We start from the raw sequence: 9,463 nt of genomic DNA, 5'->3' as shown, positions 1-9,463 counted from the left end.
ACAGGCCTGGGAAGTTTTCGGATATGCAACCTAGCAAGCTATTCTTTCTTGCACAGAATGTGAGAATATCGAGAAGTCTTTTCTTATGTACATCTGCAGGAAATACAGTGGATAGGCCCAAAAAGAAAGAAATAGGGTCCTTCTCCACCCTTACACCCAAAATCTGCTCCATTGCGCCTGCCACAGCACTCCAATATGTTTGAAGTCTATTGCAAGACGAAAGACCATGGGTAAGAGTGCCCGTGACCTTGCACTTCAGACATGCTGAAGATATCCCTAGTTTAAATTTTGATAATCAGTCTGGAGTCAAGTGGACCCTGTGGAGAATCTTCAACTGTAAAGCATGGTACCTATTGCAAATTGATATCTTCCTTGCATTCTCCCAAATATCCTCCCAATCCTCTGAGGAAACTTCAACACCCAGCTCTCTTTCCCACATCTTGCAGAGTTGATCAGACTCATCTGAGGTGGCACCCCCAAATTGATGATATAAAGTACTGACAAAGAGTGTACTCTTAGCCCTTAGCACCCCCCCTCTCTATGTCAGATTTGTAGGGGTCAGTCAAAATTGTGGTCTTTTTTAAATAAAATCCCTAACTTGAAAAAAACGAAAGAGGTCTCTATTAGATAACTCGTACTTCCGTACTAACTGATCGAAGGACATCATTATGTCTCCCTCAAATAAATCACCCATGCAAGACACACCCCTAGCTGCCCAACGTTTAAATCCTGAATCTATCATACCCGGTTGAAAACTAAAGGTGTAAACAAAGATGTTTTGCCAATATTGCCTTCCCTCTGCCAAATTGCCCTCCATGCTTTAACAGTATTGATGACTATTGGGTTATGGCAATATTCCCTAACTGTCCTCACCTTGTCCAAAAGCAGCAAACTGGTAAGGGGACATCTTGCCTGGGAGGCTTCGATACCTAGATATCTTCGATTGAAAGAGGGTCCCCACAAACCCAATCACTCACGTAGGTCAAAAGTGAGCTTAGTTGGTAATTTTTAAAGTCTGGAAGGTGTACTCCCCCCAATCTGTGAGGCAACTGCAGTTCAGTTAGTTTGGCTGCTTACGATGCCAAATAAAGGAGCTGAACCAGCCATTCAGTCTCCTGAGTGTTTGTTTATTGAAAATCAGGGGGACCATCCGTATAGGGTATAGCAAATGAGGGAGAATATTCATCTTAATAAGCACTATCTGACCCAACCACAAGACTGGAAGTGCCTGCCATCTTTGAAGATCTTGTTTAATGTTTCCAAATAATTGAATAAAATTGGCTTTTAACAGCCAGTCCAGAACTGGAGTGATGAATATGCCCAAATACCCAAAACCTCCCTGTGACCACCTAACTGGGAATCTATAGTCGCCCTCAAGAGCCAGCTCCTTCGTAAGACCACCCATAGGCATAACCTCTGATTTAGCAAAATTAATCTTATACCCTGAAAAAGCGCCAAATGTGTGAATGCATTATATCAGGCAAGACACTGAAACTGCCGGATTTGTCAAAAAAATTAGGACATTGTCTGCATACAATGAGATCTTATGTAATTTTGACCCCACTTCTGGAGCTAATATATTGGGATCCCCATGAATGGCCTCTGCCAACAGTTCAATCACCAACGTAAAAAGTAATGGTGAAAGGGGACAGCCCTGCCGGCTGCCCCTAGAAATATTAAAGTTGCTTGATCGTACCCCATTGGTAATGACCACCACGAAGGTACACTGTAGAGAATCTTCACCCATCTTATGAAGACTTCGCCTAAATCAAACCACTCTAGAGTATAGAAAAGGTACGGCCACTCAACTTGGTCAAATGCCTTCTCTGCATCTAAAGAAATCACCAATCCCTGTATTGACTGCTGTTGGCATGCTTGAGTTACGTTAAGCAGCCTCTTAACATTATTGGAGGATCTATGACCCTTTATGAAGCCCATCTGATCTTCTTTAATAATAGAAGGTAACACAATCTCCAGCCTTAATGCAAGAGCCTTAGAGGCGATTTTAAAGTCCACATTTAAGAGCGAGATGGGCCTGTATGAAGCACAGTCTTCCAGGTCCTTCCCTTTTTTAAGGATAGATGAAATATTGGCCTCTCTCAGAGATGGTGGGAGACAATCATGACAGTATGAAACATTAAACATATTCAGCATCGGGCCTGACGGTATACTTGTAAATTCCTTATAGAATTCACTGGGAAGTCCATCAGGACAGGGCACCTTTCCACTCTGAAGCTGCCTCACAGTTTCCTGCACTTCTTGCTCTGATAATGGGGCATTGAGAAAGGACTGTTGTTCGGGAGTCACACCCAGGAGCTTCAGATCTCTAAAAAAAGCATTCCATTTTGGCCTGCCCCTCCTCACAATCCTCAGATTGGTATAACTTAGAGTAGAATCTCTGAAACGCCACATTAATCTTTTTAGAATCACATGTTAGGTTCCCAGACCCCTCCCTAATCGCTGTAATGGTTGTGGGGCACTCCTCTTAGCAAGGTATGCTAAGTATTTGCCTGGCTTGTCACCATGCTCATATAACCTTTGTTTTGCAAAAGCCAGCTCCTTCTTTGCCGTCTGTGTTAGCACGGAATTTAATGCAGACCGCAGTGACGTAATCCTCTGTAGTTTGACCAACGAGGATCTGTCAAAGTAGGCCTTCTCGGCAGCCTTCAATTGTGCTTCAAGGAGACGTTGCTACTCACCCTTCTGCCGCTTCCTACTGGTGGAATATGAAGTAACTAACCCCTAGCATAGGCTTTAGCAGTTTCCCAGAGAACGGATGAGCTATCAACCGAGCCTATATTAATGACTAGGAATACCCGAAATTCCCTAGAGAAATACTCCACAAACCTACTATCCATGAGGATAAAGGGATCCATTTGCCAGTACCTTGAACCCGCTGTAACGTCCTTAGTCTTAATCATAAGGTACACTGGAGCATGATCACAGATGGTAATATTACCAAGCGTACAAGATGCCACCAGACCACAGAGGTCAGAAAAAAAATCAATCCTCGTGTGATATCTGTGCGGACTGGAGAAAAACGTGAAATCCCTACCTGTAGGGTGGAGATGCCTCCAGACGTCCACCAACCCTAATTCCCCACACAGACCCACTAACTGTTTAGTTTGTACAGAGGGTATTGAGGGACCTTTGGGCAACCTGTCTACTGTGGGATCCGTGAGGCAGTTAAAATCTCCCCCTATAATGATGTGCCGGGACTCGAGATTTATCAATTTAGAAAAAACATCTACCAAAAATTTAAGGGGATGAGCTGGGGGACAATAAACATCTAAAACATTGTATTCTTCCCTCTTTATCAAGGCCTTAAGAATGATAAACCACCCTTATGTGTCTTTAACACATTCCAATAATTTAAATGTTAGATTTTTCCTAACCAATATGGCCACTCCCCTACTTCTAGTATTAAATGATGAAAAATAAACTCGGTCAAAGCCATTCTGCTGTAATTTCAGATGGTCCTTGTCATCCAAATGTGTCTCCTGTAACAAAGCAATATCCACCTTCTCCTTTCTAAGATTCAAGAGTACCTTCTTCCTCTTAATCGGTGAGTGATTTCCCTTAATATTCCAGGTACACCATTTAATCAAATCATTGGCTATAATTTTCTGCAACTACATTTAAATTCCAGAGAGGAGGAACCCGAACCACAAACTGCTGAGCCTTAGCGTCACATGATTCACCAAATATAAAAACGACATAAACTAAAACCACTAGATTTAACAAACCAACAAAATTATTAAAAATAAAAAACAGCAAAAACCAAAAGACAGACCAACATATAAAGTGGCAACAGCGCTGAGTAGGGGAACTCACCCCCTGCCAGGAGGGGGCAACTACCCATCCCGAACTGCCCATAAATAGGCATCTAACCATCTCAACCACCTTCACTCTCCCAGCTAGAGCCACACTGCAAGCACAAGATGAAAAGAATAAACACCCCATAGAATATCGATATGAATTTAAAAAAAAGTTCTTCTTTATTTAAAAAAAAAGGGGAAATAAATACCCCACCCATCCCTTGGTCTGTCCTAACTTAGAAATTGAAAATGTACATCTTAACCACCACCAGACATAGTTTAAATCAAATTATTATCAATAGAGGAAAAAAAAGGAAAAATAAAGCTCCAACCGGATTTTCTCCATTTCTTTTATAGTGATAAATACATACCCAAACAACACTATTACACACACTAAAATTGTTCAAATTAGGTTAGTTTGTCCACAAAGTCTCTTGCCTTCTCTGATGAGTCAAAGAGATGCATGGATCCATCCAAGGTGATCCAAAGCACTGCCGGATATCTCAGGGAGTACTTAATCCCAAGCTCCCTCAGTCTCCTCTTGACACCGTCATAAGATTTTTGTTTCTTGATCACCACCACTGAAAAGTCCTGAAAAAACATGATCTTAGAGCCCTCATAGATTAAGGCTTTTGGATCCTTCCCCTGGACTCTGGAAGCCTCCATGACTCTCTCCTTATCCCGGGAATGATGGAACCGCACCAGGAGAGAATGAGGATGTTGACCCAGACCCAACCTCCGCGCTGCAACCCGATGAGCCCTCTCTACCTTTAATCCTCTCATGCCAGCCTCCAAGTCAAGGAATTTTGGAAGCCAATCGTCAACAAATTCCGCAGGCTGTTCACCTTCCTTACCCTCAGGCAGACCAATGATCCGAAGTGTTTTTTCTCCTGCCTCTGTTTTCAAGAGCATCCACTTGGTCACGCAAATTATGGACCTGCATCTTCAGGGCTTGGATCTCGTCCTTGGATGAACTGGCATCAACTGCCACCACTGTGTGGTGTCACATAGGAGGTTAGTGAGCAAACTTAGGGCTCATGGTATTGGGGGCAAAGTACTAACTTGGATTGAAAGTTGGTTGGCTGATAGGAAACAAAGAGTAGTGATAAACAGCTCCATTTCGGAATGGCAGGCAGTGACCAGTGGGGTGCCGCAGGGATCAGTAATGGGACCGCAGCCTTTTACAATATATGTTAATGATATAGAAGATGGTATTAGTAATAACATTAGCAAATTTGCTGATGATACTAAGCTGGGTGGCAGGATGAAATGTGATGAGGATGTTAGGAGATTACAGGGTGACCTGGACAAGTTAGGTGAGTGGTCAGATGCATGGCAGATGCAGTTTAATGTGGATAAATGTATGGTTATCTACTTTGGTGGCAAGAACAGGAAGGCAGATTACTACCTAAATGGAATCAATTTAGGTAAAGGGGCAGTAAAGAGAGATCTGGGTGTTCTTGTACACCAGTCAATGCAGGTAAGCATGCAGGCAAAGCAGGTAGTGAAGAAGGCTAATAGCATGCTGGCCTTCATAACAAGAGGGATTGAGTATAGAAGCAAAGAGGTTCTTCTGCAGCTGTACAGGGCCCTCGTGAGACCATATCTGGAGTACTGTGTGCAGTTCTGGTCTCCAAATTTGAGGAAAGACATTCTGGCTATTGAGGGAGTACAGCGTAGGTTCACGAGGTCAATTCCTGGACTGGCGGGATTACCTTATACTGAAAGACTGGAGCGACTGGGCTTGTATACCCTTGGGTTTAGAAGACTGAGAGGGGATCTGATTGAGACATATAAGGTTATTAAAGGATTGGACACTCTGGAGGCAGGAAACATGTTTCTGCTGATGAGTGAGTGCCAAACCAAAGGACACAGCTTAAAAATACGGGGTAGACCATTTAGGACAGAGATGAGGAGAAACTTCTTCAACCAGAGAGTGGTGGCTGTGTGGAATGCTCTGCCCCAGAGGGCAGTGGAGGCCCAGTCTCTGGATTCATTTAAGAAAGAGTTGGATAGAGCTCTCAAGGATTGTGGAATCAAGGGTTATGGAGATAAGGCAGGAACAGAATACTGATTAAGGATGATCAGCCATGATCATATTGAATGGTGATGCAGGCTCGAAGGGCAGAATGGCCTACTCCTGCACCTATTGTCTGTGACCCTGTGCTCCACCTCATCTGTTCTCTTCTCCAGGTCTCCCAGCTACTGCTCATGCTTCTGCAGCATGAGAGAAACTGGAGTCAGCTTTTCTTCAATCTGCTTCCCCAGCATCTCACGAGTCTTCCTGAACTGGTTCACCAGGGCCTACAGAGTAATCGGCTCCGAGGCTGCTGCAGGCTGAGCTGCAGACCCGGCCTCAGATGCTCTTCCTCCTTTCTTTGGCATCTCTGGATGGCTGAAAATAAAGGTAAGTTGACTTTTAGACGTTTCTTGGGACTCCACGATCTTCCTCTGCACCCTCTCCAAAGCATCCACATCTTTCTGGTAGTGTGGTGACCAGAACTGTACACATTATTCCAAACGTGGCTGAACCAAAGTCCTATACAACTGGAACATGACCTGCCAATTCTTGTACTCAAAACCCTGTCAAATGAAAATAAGCATGCCATATGCCTTCTTGACCACTTTGACCTGCATTGCCAACTTCAGGGTACAATGGACCTGAACACCTAGATCTCTCTGCACATCAATTTTCCCCAGGGTTTTTCCATTTCCATTCACTGTATAGTTTGCTCTAGAATTGGATCTTCCAAAATGCATCACTTGGCATTTGCCTGGATTGAATTCCATCTGCCATTTCTCTACCCAACTCTCCAATCTATCATTCTCTGACAGTCCCCTTCACTATCTGCTACTCCACCATCTGCAAACTTGTTAATCAGACCACCTATACCTTCCTCCACATCTTTAAGTATATCACAAACATGAGTGGTCCCAACATGGATCCCTGTGGACCACCACTGGTCACAGTTCTCCATTTGATGAAATTCCCTTCCACTACTACTCTCTGTCTCCTATAACCGTGCCAATTTTCTAACCATCTAGCTAGTACACCCTGGACCCCATGCAACTTCACTTTCCCCATCAGCCTACCATGAGAAACCTTAAAAAACACCTTACTAGAGTCCATGTAAATGACATCCACAGCCCTTCCCTCACCAATCAACCTTGTCACTGCCTCAAAAAATTCTATTAAGCTGGTAAGATATGACCTTCCCTGCACAAAACTATTCTGCCTATCACTGATAAGCCCATTTATTTCAAATATAAATAGATCCTATCCCTCAGTATCTTCTCCAGCAGCTTCCCTACCACTGACACCAGGCTCACTGGTCTACATTTATTTGGATTATTCCTGTTATCCTTCATAAACAAGGGGACAATATTAACAATTCTCCGGTCCTCTGGGACCTCACCCGTGTTCAAAGATGCTGAGTAACCTGGGATAAATCTCATGCGGACCTGGGGACTGGTCCAGCTTAATGCCTTTTAGAATATCCAACACTTTCTCTCTCCTTATGCCTTGACCTAGAGTAATCAAACATCTATCCCTAAGCTCAACATCCGTCATGTTCCAGTCCTCAGTGAATACCGACACAAAGTGCTCACTAAGAATCTCATTTTCTCTGACTCCATGCATAATTTTCCTCCTTTGTCCTTGATTGGGCCAACCCTTTTTCTAGTTGCCCTCTTGCTCCTTATATATGAATAAAAGGTTTTGGGATTTTCCTTAACCCTGTTTGTGAAAGATATTTCATGATCCCTTTTAGCCCTCTTACTTCATCATTTCAGATCAATCCTACTTTCCTGATATTCTTCCAAAGCTTTGTCTGTTTTCCATCACCTCGACCTTATGTATGCTTCCTTTTTCCTCTTAGCTAGTCTCTCAATTTCACCTGTGATCCATGATTCCCTAACCTTGCCATTTCTACCCCTCATTTTCACAAGGACGTATGTCTTGCACTCTAATCAACCTCTCTTTAAAAGCCTCCCACATATCAAATGTGGATTTACTCTCAAACAGCTGCTCCTAATCCACATTCCCCAGCTCCTGCCGAACTTTGCTATAGTTGGCCTACCCTGATTTAGCACTCTTCCTTTAGGACCACTCATCTTTATCCATGAGTATTCTAAAACTTACAGAATTATGATCACTATTTCCAAAGTAATCCCCTACTGAAACTTCAAACACCTGACCAGGTTCATTCCCCAACACTAGGACAGTAGCCCCTTCCCAAGTTGGACTATTTACATACTGCTCTATAAACCCCGCCTGGATGCCCCTTACAAACTCCATCTAGACGTAAGTGAATCCCAGTCAATGTTTGGAAAATTAAAATATTCCAGTAACACCACCCAGTTGCTCCTACATCTTTCCATAGTCTGTCTATATATTTATACATCTATCTCACACTCGCTGTTAGGGGACCTGTCGTACAGCCCCAACGTTGTTACCGCACCCCTCCTATTTCTGAGCTCTATCCATATTGCCTCCCTGCTCAAGTCCTCCATCATGCCCTCCTTCAGCACAGCTGTGATATTGTCTATGACTAGTAATGCAATGCCTCCACCCCTTTTACCTGAAGCATCTCTATCCTGGAATATTTAATTCCTAATCCTGTCCTTCCCGCAACCAAATCTCGGTAATAGCAATAATATTATACTCTCAGATACTAATCCAAGCCCTAAGTTCATCTACCTTACCTACTACACTTCTCGCATAAAACAAATACATAGAGTCATAGAGATGTACAGCATGGAAACATACCCTTCGGTCCAATCTGTTTATGCCAACTAGATATCCCAACCCAATCCAGTCCCACCTGCCAGCACCCGGCCCATATCCCTCCAAACCCTTCCTATTCATATACCCATCCAAATGCCTCTTAAATGTTGCAATTGTACCAGCCTCCACCACATCCTCTGGCAGCTCATTCCATACACGTACTACCCTCTGCATGAAAATGTTGCACCTTAGGTCTCTTTTATATCTTTCCCCTCTCACCCTAAACCTATGCCCTGTAATTCTGGACTCCCCGACCCCAGGGAAAAGACTGTGTCTATTTATCCTTTCCATGCCCCTCATAATTTTGTAAACCTCTGTAAGGTCACCCCTCAGTCTCTAACGGTCCAGGGAAAACAGCCCCAGCCTGTTCAGCCTCTCCCTGTAGCTCAAATCCTCCAACCCTGGCAACATCCTTGTAAACCTTTTCTGAACCCTCTCAAGTTTCACAACATCTTTCCAATAGGAAGGAGACCAGAATTGCACCCAATATTCTAACAGTGGCCTAACCAATGTCCTGTACAGCCACATGACCTCCCAACTCCTGTACTCAATACTCTTACCAATAAAGGAAAGCATACCAAACACCACCTTCACTATCCTATCTACCTGTGACTCCACTTTCAAGGAGCTATGAATCTGCACTCCAAGGTCTCTTTGTTCAGCAACACTCCCTAGGACCTTACCATTAAGTGTATAAGTCCTGCTGAGATTTGCTTTCCCAAAATGCAGCACCTCGCATTTATCTGAATTAAACTCCATCTGCCACTTCTCAGCCCAATGGCCCATCTGGTCCAGATCCTATTGTAATCTGAGGTAACCCTCTTCGCTATCCATTACACCACCACTTTTGGTGTCATCT

This window comes from Chiloscyllium punctatum, chromosome 6, assembly GCF_047496795.1.
Source record: "Chiloscyllium punctatum isolate Juve2018m chromosome 6, sChiPun1.3, whole genome shotgun sequence".
NCBI classification, from domain to species: domain Eukaryota; kingdom Metazoa; phylum Chordata; class Chondrichthyes; order Orectolobiformes; family Hemiscylliidae; genus Chiloscyllium; species Chiloscyllium punctatum.
The sequence above is the reverse complement of the archived record's forward strand: the minus strand, read 5'-3'. Positions refer to the sequence as shown.